The sequence below is a fragment of the Patagioenas fasciata genome, chromosome 10, assembly GCF_037038585.1.
Source record: "Patagioenas fasciata isolate bPatFas1 chromosome 10, bPatFas1.hap1, whole genome shotgun sequence".
In the NCBI taxonomy this organism is placed as follows: domain Eukaryota; kingdom Metazoa; phylum Chordata; class Aves; order Columbiformes; family Columbidae; genus Patagioenas; species Patagioenas fasciata.
The window spans coordinates 12,176,532-12,191,554 of record NC_092529.1 but is presented as its reverse complement, the minus strand read 5'-3'; the positions used below and the strand labels follow the sequence as shown (position 1 = coordinate 12,191,554).

At 37.1% G+C, this 15,023-nt stretch overlaps 1 protein-coding gene across 1 annotated transcript in view; it reads right to left on the bottom strand.

Moving 5' to 3' along the window:
- Window positions 1-15,023, bottom strand: part of CACNA2D3 (calcium voltage-gated channel auxiliary subunit alpha2delta 3) — a 481,484-nt gene that overhangs the window by 449,873 nt on the left and 16,588 nt on the right. The window lies entirely within an intron of this gene.

Genomic DNA, 15,023 nt, shown 5'->3' with positions numbered 1-15,023 from the left:
AGAGAACAGAAATAATACTTCCTGGGCCAGAGAACGAGAACAGGATCCTGCAGATGATTGTTTTCAGATAAAACTGATGACAGAGCCAAATAGTTCTTGATGCAGGCCTGCCCCATTTTAGTGAGAGAGTGTAAAGTCCCATTTCCCTGAAGACAGCAAGAACCCATTTCCCTGCTCATTGCCTGTGCTTCTTTCCCAACAGCTCCATGCACCCTACTCCTCTGCCCCAACAGCTGCAAGCTCCTAACATCACCCATCACAAACCGATTCCTCTTCTAACCAATACATGTTGCTGTTCTTGCTACACCCAGTCATTCCTCAGAGTCCTCAATTGTTTATATGTACATCATGAATGATAAGTAGAGGATCCAGCACAACAGTCTTGAGATGCTCCAGTCCAACCCCTTCCCCCATTTGTTCACAATAAAGTTCAAATGATGAAACAGATATGGAAACGGGAGCATTTTTCTTCAGTGAAATTCACAGACTGCAGGTCTGTTAGGTTGATTTTCCATCCCCCATCTACACCTAAGATATTCAGAGCATATTCAGGTAAATATGTTTATAATTATCTAATACAAAGTTTGTTTATAGTGGGAATAATTATTGCACAGTTAACAGTCTTTGTGCTTTGCAAAGTGATTCTGAATCCATCACCACTCACCCACTAAGCGTTGGTTAGATAATTACTACTGATTTATTAACGTTCCACCCCCCACCAAAAAAAAAAAAAAAAATTTAAAAAATGGGTAGCCCTATAGTAACTGAAAATTCTTGTGTATCATGATACAGTCTGCTGGAGCCTATTAACATATTCAGTGGTACTTGCAGACAGCATAACATTGCTCTGGAAATCCACACATTTCCCCCCCACCTTTTCATGTAGTTTCATTTGTGAGAAGGATCAAAGAATCAAGTCATTTTTGTCACCCCAACTCAATCAGGCAAGGAACTCTTTGAAGTGATCTTTTTTCTTTCTTATTTTCCTTTTTGTCCCCTCCCCCTCTCTTCATTAGGAAGAATCTTTCCAAAAACAGCCTGACATTCTGAAGGTTCATAATGCTAATTCTACAACAGGTGTGACATGTCCCTGAAAGCAATACTCTGATGGTTTATTTATGGGCTTTACTCTTTCCACTTAAGAAGAGACCTTGAATATGTTTTCATATGTCCAACATAGATTTAGAAATTCTAAAGGCAGCATCCATTCATCAAAAACACGAAAACTAAAGACAGGAGTTCAAATTAAAAAAATTGAAAAGCCATTTGTGGCTACAGCTTAAGGCTGTCATGGAAAGCAGCATATCAAAATACCTCCATTAATGATAGCCTTGCAAGCACTGCAAAGTTTAAAGCCTGTTACTAAGGTTCTTTTCTCTAGTAGGAGTTCAAACTACTGTGTAAAATAAGGTGAATGAGATGATAAAAAAAATTCAAAATGGTTTAATTTCAGACATCAAGAAACATAGCACTTTGTTCAGCAACACAAACGACACCACAATTTTCTCTTGACCCTTGATAACACAGAGAAATCAGGAATTATCATCCAAACCTGCAGGAGTCAGAAAATTCAATAACCACTGATAATCTGTGCCATTAGAGAAAGCTTAGTGAATCGCTGTGCTTGTCACTGAAGATTTTTTTGACATATTCCAATGCCCTCATTACAAAGAACATTGATAAGTGATATAATTAAAAAAAAAACAACCAACACACACACACACACAACCTTCCATTTGTAGTCTGATCATATTTTGAAACCTTATTTCTTAATTTTAAACAGGACCACTAAAACAAAAAGCTACCAGAGGACACTAAACAGACAACTAGCGCCTGTGGGCCAGGTAACATGCCCAAAATAGTCCAGAGCAAATCAAAAGAAGCAAGGAGGGAGAGGCACAGACAGGCAGCAGACACGCTTAAATGATACCTGAAGTAGCACATGCTTCTAGGTGTTACAGAGCAACTGCATAACTGAACAGCCTCCCTCCATTTTTCCAGCTCAGTGCCCCTTTCTAGATCAAGGAGAGTTGGTTGAGATTTATCCTGAATTGTTTGCCAGAGTTTATAGCACTGTAGAAACATCTGAATCACAAATCATTCAAAAGTACATTGGAGCTATTCAGTATATGCGATTTCAGAGCAGAAACTTTAACGAAAAATACAATATCATTTCTTTTAATAGCACTAATTTACATTCATGTAGCACTTCGAGGGGGCGAGGGGACACACACAAAAAATATCACAATTCTCTTATTTTTATCATCAGCTTGTAGACTTCAAAAATGAGGTAGAGCAATTTGCACAAAATCAGAAATAGAGGTAACTGAAAACCTGGAAGTGGAAGAAATAACATTAATGCTGCTCTCCCAAAACACAAGCCCACACTTGATTTCCTCCTATTTTCACTTACATCTTCTAAAAGACTCTTCAAACTTGCAGAGGAATTACTAATTTAAGTGCAATATTACAGAAGAGTTACCTTTGACTTCAAATTAAAGAGAACCCTCATAAAAATTACTATGTGGATTAATCTCTGAACTCTACACATTTTGGAAATAATAAAAACCAAGACCTATTCAAAACCCAGACCCCATATCATCTGGGAAGAAGCTCCACAGAGTATAAAACAATGGCAGGGATAAAAGGAACTAAAAGCTGCTATTGGAAGAGAAAAACAAGGCAGGCATCCAATTCCCTTGGCTTCATTTTCTGTGTAATGGACAAAATATATCACTTCAGTAATCTTGGCTCCATAGCTCTTGTGCCGTGCTTGGTTATTTTAGATTTCTTTTTAGATTACCTCCATCAAGATGCAGGAATTTAAAAGCAATTCTTCAATATCAATGTTTTTCCACCTCTCTCTTTCCTCATGGCAGACACAGGGTACCATGACCCAGTGCCACCAGCTCATAAAGACTGATGCTAATGGCAAATCTATTTCATTTAAACTGTTAATTCAGCTGCAAAAGGTAAGGCAGAAGGTCCCAGCTCTTGTTTTAGTTTTGCCTGCACATTTAAGATAGAAATCAGTAATGCATTTCAAGATGTCATCCAGTTACCCTTAAAGCTCCCCTTAAAGTTTGGAACAGCACCTATTCCAGTCAAAGAACAAATAGCTATTTGTAGGACAAGCAGTCTATGCACAACAGAAAATGTATATATAACATTTACATGTAGAATATAATATCATATATAAAATAGAACATTTATAGGTAACATATGTTCCATTATTATTTTTGTGAGCTATGGCAAGATGAGGACTTGACAACATAGGCAAGCTTCAAGAAGTCAAACATGACCAAATGATAGTTCCAGAAGCTGCTAGTCTAGAAATGGGTATCTTATATCAGACAGTTAAGCAAAAAAAGCCACCAAACAGAAGAGCTGCATGACACTACTGAAATACAATGTGAATATACTTAGTAGGGATCAAAGATTTTCTTATCCCCAGTCACTTAAACACAAATTATATTATTTAACTGCATTAAAAACAAAATATTTAAAAAAAAAAAAAAGTTTGGCTAAAAGGACATTGCATCATTTCTTTGCCTTTGTGCTTGTGAGGAACACAAGTTCAAAATACTGACAAGTAACATGTGGAACCAAGGAATGGAATACAGACAGATCAGGATCTTCTTTCAGAATGTCAGTAAGGGTTTTACTGTTCTGCTGTAAAGGTTCGAACAGCATTAATACACTAATATCAATGAAACTAAAAACTTGCAGATACTGCAAGAACTTGAGGATTATGTATTGTAATACCTCACCATGATATAAATCATGACGATGATAACTTAAAATGCATGTCAGTTGCACACACCAAGAGTAAAATACGGGTTCATCGTGATAAAGCCATAATAGACATTTTCAGCATCTGCGGTTGTATTTGTTTCAAATGAACAGTCCACTTCACACATGGTACTTATGAACTAAAACCTCCTTGTCTCTCACTACATTGTTCAATATTTGTTCTTTTTACTTCAGCATCATCTGCAAATTCTGTATTCATTGCCATAATTTCCAAGGATTTAACATAGAATATTACTATATTTGTTGCTTGGGTTTTGTTTGTTTGTTCTATACTGCCAATTTCAAGTTTAGATCTTCTGACTATCTTCTTTAATTATCACAGGTCTTGCATGATTCAACTTATACCATATTCAAGTTTGCATAAGATTGTAGTTTCCACGTATTAACCGATGACAAATTATGTGGAACTCCAAAAAAAAAAAAAAAAAAAGTCACAGTTTCTTTCTGTGATGGACTCAGGCCTGTTACTATCACACCATACAGTATGCAAACTAGAAACAGGAATATTGAGTAGACTTAATATCAAAAAATTTAATGTTGTATACATTTAAAAAAAAATTATAGAACTTCTTCTCAGTGAGGGTAACAGAGCACTGGAACAGGCTGCCCAGGGAGGTTGTGGAGTCTCCTTCCCTGGAGACATTCAAAGCCCGCCTGGACACATTCCTGTGCGACCTCACCTAGGCGTTCCTGCTCCAGCAGGGGGATTGGACTAGATGATCTTTTGAGGTCCCTTCCAATCCCAAACATACTGTGATACTGTGATATCAGCAGCTGTGGGACCTTTGAAATAATGTATTACAGCTATAGGCCATTGCTCCCTTCCTTACATTAAAAGTGGTGTCAAGTACTCAGGCTGCATACAGTTCTACAAAAGCTACTGTTTGTTACATTCGATCTTCACATATTAGTCTTAAAAAATCCCCAGAATCTATTTGAAGACATATCTTCTTTTTCCAGCCTTCTTTGTCTCAATTCTTTTTTACATACCCTCACTACAGAATTAAACCCCAATTATTATTAGCAGAGTTCTAACAAGCCAAGATTTCTCATCAGCACTGTGGAGCAAAGATGTCTGCCCACCACAGTGTGTGGATGTGTGTCTCCCATGTCTCATAAAGCTATGAAGGCTACTGGCACTGCAGAGGACTTGTTTAAAAAAAAAAATGCATGTAAATAAAAATGTAGCTAGCTATGTTCAAGGTCTTCAAGATGTTAATTATTATACAGGGGAAAAAAAACCTCTTCAATACCTAGGCAAATTGATAGTGCTGTTTGACAAGCTAAAACATTTTCCACATAACTCCCAGTAACAGCTTAGCTTTTACGAGTGACAATAAAAGAGCATATTGTAACCTTTTTATCCTACTTTCTTTTCAAAGAAAACTACAGCCCATAACACTTTTTCCTTCTTGCACTTTAAGAATTAAATATATATATATATATATATATGTATTTTTTCATCTTTGGTTAGTGTTGGTCTATAGACCTTCACTTATTAAAAAAGGAAAAAGACTGAAGTGTGTTTTATAAGCAGCAGAAAATTGGAAGCAATAGAATAAAACTAGCAAGTCATTTCCGCACCTGGGAAAGCATTATCCTGCTGTGCAATATGTGATGTTTCATGAAAAGGCTAGCTAATGGTTCCACTACTACAGGACTTGCTGTGTAATTTTCAAATATAAAAGTTCAGCCTGTCAACTTATGACTCATTATCAGTATTTCCTGTTTTCTTAAAAAAAAAAAAAAAAAAAAGTCCTTCGACAAGACAGCTCACCATACTTTCAGCACACACTCAACTATTCAAGCCCTGAAGCAGAACAAGAGTATCTTACTACGTCATAATTGAAAAGTCAGTGATATCTGTGGTTTACAGGTTTCCAGAACCACAAGCACTGAAGAGCAATCATCCTTAGAAAAAGGGGACTTGATAAATTCTTCATTACAATCATCCAAGAAAATCCATAGGTTTGAATAATACTAAATCCAATTCTTGAAATGACTGGTTGTACTCCAGATGGGCTTTCCTCTACTATTTTAAATATGTACAATGCCAGAGTTGATTTCTAGGTGAGTGTTCAAACTTTCTTTTCTGAGTAGTAAAGAAAAAAAAAAAAAAAAAACAAAAAAACCCCACGCATAAAAGACCCTGAAAGCGATTAAGGACTACACATGCATCAGGTGCTCCTACAGATAAGCATCATCTTTGTGCTTTACTGATCACTGTGAAGTAGGCTTTTCTTTTATCAAACTCAATTGTTTTATACTTTATGTTCTCCTGTACTCAATTGGAATAGAGTACAGGATTCCAGTATGATGAAAATATATCAACAAATTACATGTAGGATCCGCAAAAACCCAAACACTGGCAACAGACACAAATTACTTATTTTTAAATGAAGACTGAAACCATTCATCAGTACAGCTTGTCTAACCAACTCAGAAAAGGAAAAGCTGCAAGTAGGACAGGAGACAGTGCACCAAAGTCCGTATCATTCAAAATGCATACAGCTTTCACAATTAGAATAAACAGCCAAAAATCAGACTCTGCATTGAAATTAATAGACATTTTACTACATGCTATACAAACAAATAATGCACTACTGAGTCATTTAAAAGAATAATGAACAATGCTTTGAGGAATATACAGCCAGATTCAAAGATAAAACTAAGTATTTGAATGGATAATATTCTTATTTAATATCTACAAGCTATCAAATCAAGAGAGACACATCCATTTCTCATTTTAGGTGAAAATACTACAGTGCTGAAGGAGGTTAGAAATAAAGATGAACAAACCTTGACTTTCACTATTTAAATATAGTCTATGCATATTTCAGCACCACTGAAATGCTTCTTTAAACTGATTCTATTTTTAAAGTGATCTTTCATTTCTAAGAAATGAATTTTCATCTATGTATATTCACTTAAGCTATCTTCAACCACTTTGTTGCTGCAGTTTGTATAGAAAGCAAATTCTTTGAGGTAAATTAGAAAGGAAAAACCAGTGACATTCCACCCCCCCCCCAAAAAAAAACAAACACCACACAAAAAACCAAGCACCACCAAAGCATACATAGTAAAAGGAGAGGTAAGTAGATACAGAACCACATTAACTGCAAAGCTTGTTGAGAGTGTTGGTTTCTAAGTCACGTGGAAATCAACTTTTCCTTGCTCCATAAAAGAGCAGATACTGCGATTCTAGAAACTTGCCTATGACCCTTCAAGGACCTCCTACATAGGCACAGAGAGTATTGTTATTGCCCCAGAGACTGTGTCTTAATATTACTATTATATCGGCTGCTTAATGAAGTGGCTGGTGAGGCTAACAAATGACAACACAGTCGCAGGAAACAACCTACTGCTGCTACGATTGCTCTTCATAGCAATAGCACAGGTGTTTATAAGCACTTGTACAAAGTAGCCATGAAGTTCATGTAACTGAGAAGTCTTAAAGATGATTTTTCATCAGTAACCTCCTAATTGTTGAACAGAACTGGACAGTTGCATTAGTGAATTAAAAATATTCATACTTTCATTTTTATTCTTACAATTTAGCATATGGTACAATCTATTCTGTACCATACATTACCATCCTGGCAGAAATACCAATACATGGCTTTTCCTTTGTTTATGTTAAGACAGGGACATATGTTGGCATGTATTCCTAAAGTCATTTTCATAATTTAAGAAATCATTATTTTCCTATTTGTCTTCCTCCCCACAACCTGCAAGTCATTCTTTCATTTAATGAAAAATAAAGAGATGACAATGCAAGGGCTAGGGAAAATGAGAAAAAAACCAGCATACATAGGCAGGTTATCTGATATACTAAAATCAGAAAGCAGATAGATGTAAACTCAGTCACCACCAGTATCATATGCCCTCAGATTTTTATTTGAAGATCACGTAAGACATACACAGCATAAGCATGCCTGCAAACTCACTGCTGTTGGCTTGATGACCAGTCCTGAGTTCTGCAGCTGGCAGCTGCAGCAAGCTAACTGAGTCCAAGTCTGCAGCAAGCAGATTGTAATTTGGTCCCCAAGAGAACTGGGCAAGGGATGGCAAAGGTAATTCATACTTATCTAAGGACTGTGGTGAAATGCCAGGCATAAGCAAGGCATTATCAGACCTTCTTTGTTTTCAAATCCTTTTCTTTGCCCAGTCTGTATTGCTCAGTAAGTGAATCATAGCTTTGTTCTGAAGAAGCTTTAACTTCAAACTTTCTACAGCAGCCCAAAGTAAAATCTTGTAGGTACCAAGGTCACTAGACCACCTGATCACAAGTAAAGACACTAGTAAAGACAGGATGATTCAGCAATACAAGGAGTTAGATGATAATAACTGAACATAATAATTATGCAGCAATCCAGGCAGAATTGCCACCTCAGTAGGACCCAAACTATAACAAAACTTTCTAGGAGGAAACATAATTAATGGCAAATGGAGGGGGGAATAAGGGGAGCAGCTTACTGCACCAACTAAATTGGATGGCTTGTGATGATCTTGAAATCAACTTCATAACATTGACATTTTCTGACACTTGCAATTCAGATATGCATATGTCATACTGTAAACCCAAACATCACAAAAAGTGAGAGAAAAAAACACTTGTCTCCATACTGACACAAGAGAAAGTCCTGTAAACAACAGAAGTCTAACTTCAGCTCTCAAATCTTGCAATCCAACAAGATGCCACTGTGCAAAAGTTATTACTAGTAATCACAAGACAATTGTTTCATATCAGAAATCCAAGGAAGTAACTACATAATCACCTGGAAGGGGACTTAGACATTCAGAGGAAACATACCATATGAAAGCTTTGGAAGCAAAGAACAAAAAGGTTGCACAGGTCATTTTAGAGACCAGAAGGGCATTGACTGCTACTCAGAGAATAAGCACTTCCATGATTCAGCAGGAAAATTATAGGCAGGAAAGGAAGGACAAGATAACCTCTAACGGATTCTGATTTAAACCAAACAGCTTCTGAGGACTTACAAAGAAAATAGTAACAAGGAAGTTCATGCAGGTGCATTCTTGTCTAGATCTGTCATTTTCAGCTGTTTTCAACTAGACTCCCCCATACGGCAAATAAAGTCTGCTGACAGTAGCTGCTTTTTTCTCAGTCACCTTTCAAGCACTCTTTAAAAGTAGCCCACGGATTCCCAGCATCACTAGTCTATACACAAGTCCAGTGCTTTATGACTTGAGGTGTAAGGGGAAACCAAGCAAGTAGGTCCAGTTCCCACGCAGTGACTGTAGACAGAAATAGATGATGGAGACAAGAAATCCGGTATGGCTAATAAAAGATGCAAAAAGTGAGAAGTGTTGTATCATCAACCTTAATGCTCCTGCAATAACTTTTGAGAAAGTCTGACATGAAGCACACACCCACAATTAAAGAATAGTAATGCATTGAGTGCAATGGAGAAGCTCCCAAGACAGCCCATCCAGACAGGCACAGCATTTATACCAGTGTGGGCAACATCTTAACACTAGACCCAGAGCGAAGAACTGCTTAGCTGAGACCCAGCTCTGCACTGATATGCCTACATTGCTCCCCATAAAAATATGAGTAACAGCAGATTGGGAAACTCAGCATAGTCCTACCCTTAGACAAACAGCTTGGAATAAGTGTTTCTCGAATTACAGCTCCCTGCAGGGCCAGCACAGGAAAAGTTGCTCATAATATCCAGCCACAACCAAAAAAATATCAGAGGAAGGGAGGGGAAGGGCCAGGAGAGACAGAAGTCTATGGGGTAACATTTGACTTGAGACTGAAGTTACAAGCCTCTGTTCTTGCAAAATCTCAAAATGTTTTCCTATGCCTGATCTTGTCACTGATTTTACACTTCTGTCCTGCATAAATGCAAAGCACTGCCATTATAACCAGCACTTAGAAAGGCAATGATGCATTACTGGAAATTTCTCATAGCACACAATAACATCCAGTCTGCTCAACTTCAAAAAAATAATTTCTGCACCAGAACAGAAATATTAGGGGACAAAGACAATTAATCTCTCTCCTAACCTGCTCACACTACAGTACAACCTTCCTCTACCATTATATCAAAGGTGTTTGGGATTTGGTCTCGATTACCTTCCCACCCCCCCGCCCCTGCCCAGGGGAGGGGTGGTTTTGTTGTTGGGTTTTGTTTGGGTTTTGGGGGGGTGGCTTCAGATTCAAGCCAGGGGGTTGTTTTTTTCGGTTGGTTGGTTTTCTTGGGTTTTGTTGTTTGTTTGGTTTGGGTTTTTTTTACATTGTCAATCTTCAACTTCATAGGAACACAAAAACCCCACAGAAACCATAACTGGTTTTCACAGTATCATACTAATGGGCAAGCAGTAGCACATCCAGGCTGAACAGGAGTCAGGTGGACTGTACACCCACACAATAGATGAGAAGAGGAACATGTACCCACCCTCTTAGTACCTGGGCTGTTGTTTCTAAAGCACCTGAATCTAATGTGTTGATTGGTCCCAACTGGGGGAGATAATGAGGCACTCAATGAGGTCCACCTGTGTGGTGGTGGTTTTTAAAGCAACCACATAGTATTTGTTAAAAGATCTTTACTAGTTTGTATCTTTCTGGAGTTATTTAATACAAATTTCATCTATGCAATTCATCCTGTAAGGTGAACTTGAATTTCATTTCAGTTTCTCCTTATTATGTGACTGTACTATTGTGAATGCTTTAGAAATACTCCATTAACCTTCAGGAATTACTGGATCCATTATCTACAACAATGAAGAATTTTTAATGTTGAAAAAGCTTTCTCTTATTATGTTTTCTTTAGGTGACAATTTTATTTGTAATAATAATTTATTTGACCACTCTAGAGAGGTACAATTTGACTGTCCTGAAGAAACAGAGGATTCCTACTTTCTTATAGGCAGAGAAAAATCTTTGCCTCTAACAAGAGCCAGCTGAGGTGCTTTGGGGGCAGAAACAGACAACTGTTATGTGTGATAAAATATTGAAAGACATTATCTCTACCATTATCACTGATTTGTGTTGGTCCCTAGGCACTACTGTGAATAAGAGTAATCTGAGCTCAAAAATGTGGATCATCTCAACACATGCTGCAGGCATTCTAATTAAAATATCTGAAGCCATTATTGCTGTATGCCAGCACTGTACCCCATGTCTAAACACCCAATACACATATCCTAATATTTCAGCAGCGTTCAGGTCTCCTGGCTTGAATATAAAACCTTGGTGTGCAACAGGTGCAAATTAAGCAACTTTAGAAGTTGCCTCAGTATTGGTTGTGCATTATCTGCTCGAAGGATAAATAAAGGGACTTCCACATCCATAAGTAATGGCCAGTTCAGAACTTCTCACTGACCCTGAAATAGCAAAATCAAGAAATGAAGTAATTCTGCAAACAAATAATTAAACATGTAAAAACAGTGAAAGAGACTAGAGGAAATTTCCTTCATGAGAAGTCAGTTAACCAGAAACAGACCATATCTCTGGATGTCTGGGTTTAGAACAACATATATTTGCTCTAAGCATTCTTTGGAGGTTTTTTTCAACAATTTTGCCATGGACTATCCAACAGACCTAAATTTGCACTGAAATATTTCCAATGCAGTTTAAATACAAAAAATGACTGTGCAAAAATACTGTTTATTTTTTAATAGATCTATAGATGAGATTTTTTGTAAGGTTCTGACTCAAAAAATGAGTTTTGTCTATACAACGAAGAGGTTCAATCCCATCTCTACTTGAATTCAAGACTGCTTGTTCTGACAGCTTCCTTGTTGTCTGTCCAATGTCTAGTCTGCTTCACACACTAATCATCTATTTTTTAATTAAGCATTAAAATACTTACAATCTATGACACAAATAATTGTAACATATATTTGAGGTAACGAACATTTTTCCATCTTTTGTTTAATGTAATTAAAGGAAGAACTTACTTTCTAAGAGCTCAATCAGCCTTCAGCAATCAAAAAAAATACCTTTGGCATTTTGGGAATTTCATATCCTTGAAAATTCCTCATTAACTGAGATATTCAGAGGAAAAATTGTAAACCAGTCTGCAGGACAAATGTGTAGATTGGAAACCACATTGTATTGGTAAAACGTTCATAGTACTGGAAATACAGGAACAAGTTTTGTATCTGAAGCAGGATGTGAAAGACACAAAGGAAATTTGAGGTAACAGTGGCTTTCATGTTTCTCTCAAGATATTCAGGCATGGACACATTAGCCATTTAGCTGGCTGAGTCCATGTTAGCATAAAAAATCTTTGCCATAAACTTCACCACTTTTGACTGACTTTCCTCTTCACTCAACTAATGGAACAACTGCTAATGTGTTTGACATAAAAATAATACTACCTGTAAATAAACCAACTGGGAAAAAAAAAAAGATTTAAATTCATTGTTGCCACCCTCCCCTTTCAAAGGTAGTCAGACTTTCATTGTTCTCCTCTTTGGTTCTGGCTCTTTTTATGAACAAGGTGCTTGTTTTTTCTAAATGTGTTTGAGCATTTAATTCTGCTTTGATGTTTCAGATTATGGCTTCTGTATGTGTTTGCAAGGTACAGAGGTAAGACATAAAATTAATTTATGTCTATAATATCCAGAAAAGGAAATGGCTATTCAATGCAAAGAAATATTAGTGTTCATTATTATAGATGAGATAGTTTTAGAAAACTCCCTTCCCCACATGGTTATAGCTAATGGCAAAATTTTAAAAACAAGAAGGAACTACAAACATGCTGGTTTAATAGGACTTTAGTGATTCCAAATCAACTCCACTCAACACAATTGTGTGTATTTTTCCCAAATGCCTTTACTATATATTGGAACAAGCATTCAGAGGATTATTTATTATGTGACCAGAATAGAAATCACTCTAGTACTGTTTGAATGTGTAGTAGTTTTGTTACTAAATTCCTCAAGGCAAAAAGAAAAGATGCACAGATGGGCACTATCTCTGTGGACCCTGATTCATTAGGAAACAAAAATCTGATTAAATCACAGTCCTACCCGCTTCATGAAACACAAGAGATCTGTATCAGTGGTTTTAATTTAAACCTATCCTTGGAAAATATTTGGAAAAAATAGATATATTCAGGTACTTTGATAAAAGATTTGATCATGGCAGAGATTGACACACTCTGAGATGAGGGACCGATCTGATGAAAGAGGTGCACGCACTACACTAGGTCACACTCAGGTTCTTACACAAGGTTATGTAGTGTTTGGTTCCTCAGGGGATAACACAGACTGTAGTGTTAGAAGCCACACCAACCAAATACATAGGAGAGAAGGGAGAGACAGAAGTTATGAAGAAGTAAATGCCTCATATTTCTTCTCCTTCTCTCCAGTAAATCCTGGGGGGGCGGGGAGGGGAATGGGGGAAGGACGAGAGGGAGAAGATCATGGAAATCCTTAATTCTTTTTTATTGAGTTTTAATTCTAGTTTGCCTTTTGCATCTGGCCAGCATAGCAGCAAGGGCATTTGCATTTGTACTCAAAACCTAACTCCTCGAGGAATAAATAACAGAAATGGGAATGGAGTCAACCAGATCTTAAGACACTTCAGCTTTCATTTCATAATTTTTACAAACTCTAAATTCTGAAGCTAAAATATGGCAAAGGTAGTTCAGATGAATGTCACAGAACTGGTAACGTTTGTTAAACATATAATAGAAGTATATTTTATAGCCATTTCACTTTTCTTTTTTCACACTTATGACTAAAATCTTGTACTAAAACACAGCTAAATGAGCATTGGCATGTTTTACTACTGGTCTCCCATGCTCTTGCAAACCAACATTACGTTAGGAAAGCTGTCAGGCATTATCTTCACTGAAATAATGAATCAAAATAAAATTGCTTAGATGGTCTTGAAGGACATGGAGACTGGGATGAATTTAGCACAGGTGTCTTCACGTGCCTTGCAAACATGGTATCGGTAATTGGTGCCAGTTTTTTGTACTGTGAGCAAGTGGCAGAGAGATTTCCCATCATTGTTGTGAGCTTCCTAAAGTAAAGGAATCCATTTGAGGTTTATGCACTGAGGTACCCAAAGATAAATACCTTCCTGTACTAGGATGCAAAGCCACAAAATCTCTCTATCAGTTACACAGCTTACCTCTGCTCATAAAGAAATTCTGAAAGATAATGCATATGCTGCCGTCTACTGCTTCTGCACTGTGGTGTCAAGACCTCATTTCAATTCCTTGTCACCAAAATAGGAATTTGTATCTACTTACATCACAATTGTGCTTTAATCGGTGGACTGTTAAAGAGAGACACACATATCCGAAGTGTACTCAGAGCAAGTCTATAGGACTGATCCTCAGTGCCAGACAGGCAGAGAAACAACTTAGAGTGAAAAGTACCATCTAAGATGGTCTCTCCTAAGTCTTTCAAGGAGCACAGCTATATTGACATCCTGCAAGTCAATTGGTCTTGACAAAGAGTTCAGATTACCTTATTAATGGAAGCTACACCTTGACTCTGTCCTGCTCTCTGAAGAGTTATCAGCCTGTTTGGGGTTTCCTGCATTATACCCCACTGCTCAGTGTAGACATACCTTTATGCTAATATTAATACATTATTATGAACTTTCTTGGGAGCAAGATCCTACAACAATACAAAACATTTACTATTTCATGTATATATTACAGTAAACCACACACACAATAAACAGCATCAAGCTTTTGTACAAGCACAAAGAGTGCAAGAGAAAGTCTTCCCAGAAAGTGAAAACAAGTGGAAGCTATTTGGTAAAAATCTGCATTTAAATGCATGAACACCTGTGACAGAATTCAGTTAAATGTTGCATCGGTGTATGTCAGGTTTAGTCCAAAATATTTGAAAGTAATAGCCACTGGAGCTAATCATGCAAAACCAGCTTGGAAACTACGAACATTTGCTGACAAGGTTCCTTTTTATCAAGTCCTTATAGTCCTTACTAGATGTTCCTGCTTTAAAAGGCCATTACTAGGATCTACAGATATTTTGTGATGTGTTTTCTCCCACTGATTTATCATCTTCTGTTTCATTGTAAAAATCTTCAGCATAGGACTGAAGTGATTTCAGATTTGCACACAGCTTCACTACAGTATTTTAGAGATATCTGACGTAGCATTAAATCACAGCATTTGACCTTGGCAAATAACTTTTAGTAGCTTTGTTAGATGTCTTCCTGACTGCCCACCCGCCTTACTGCTAATTTCTCA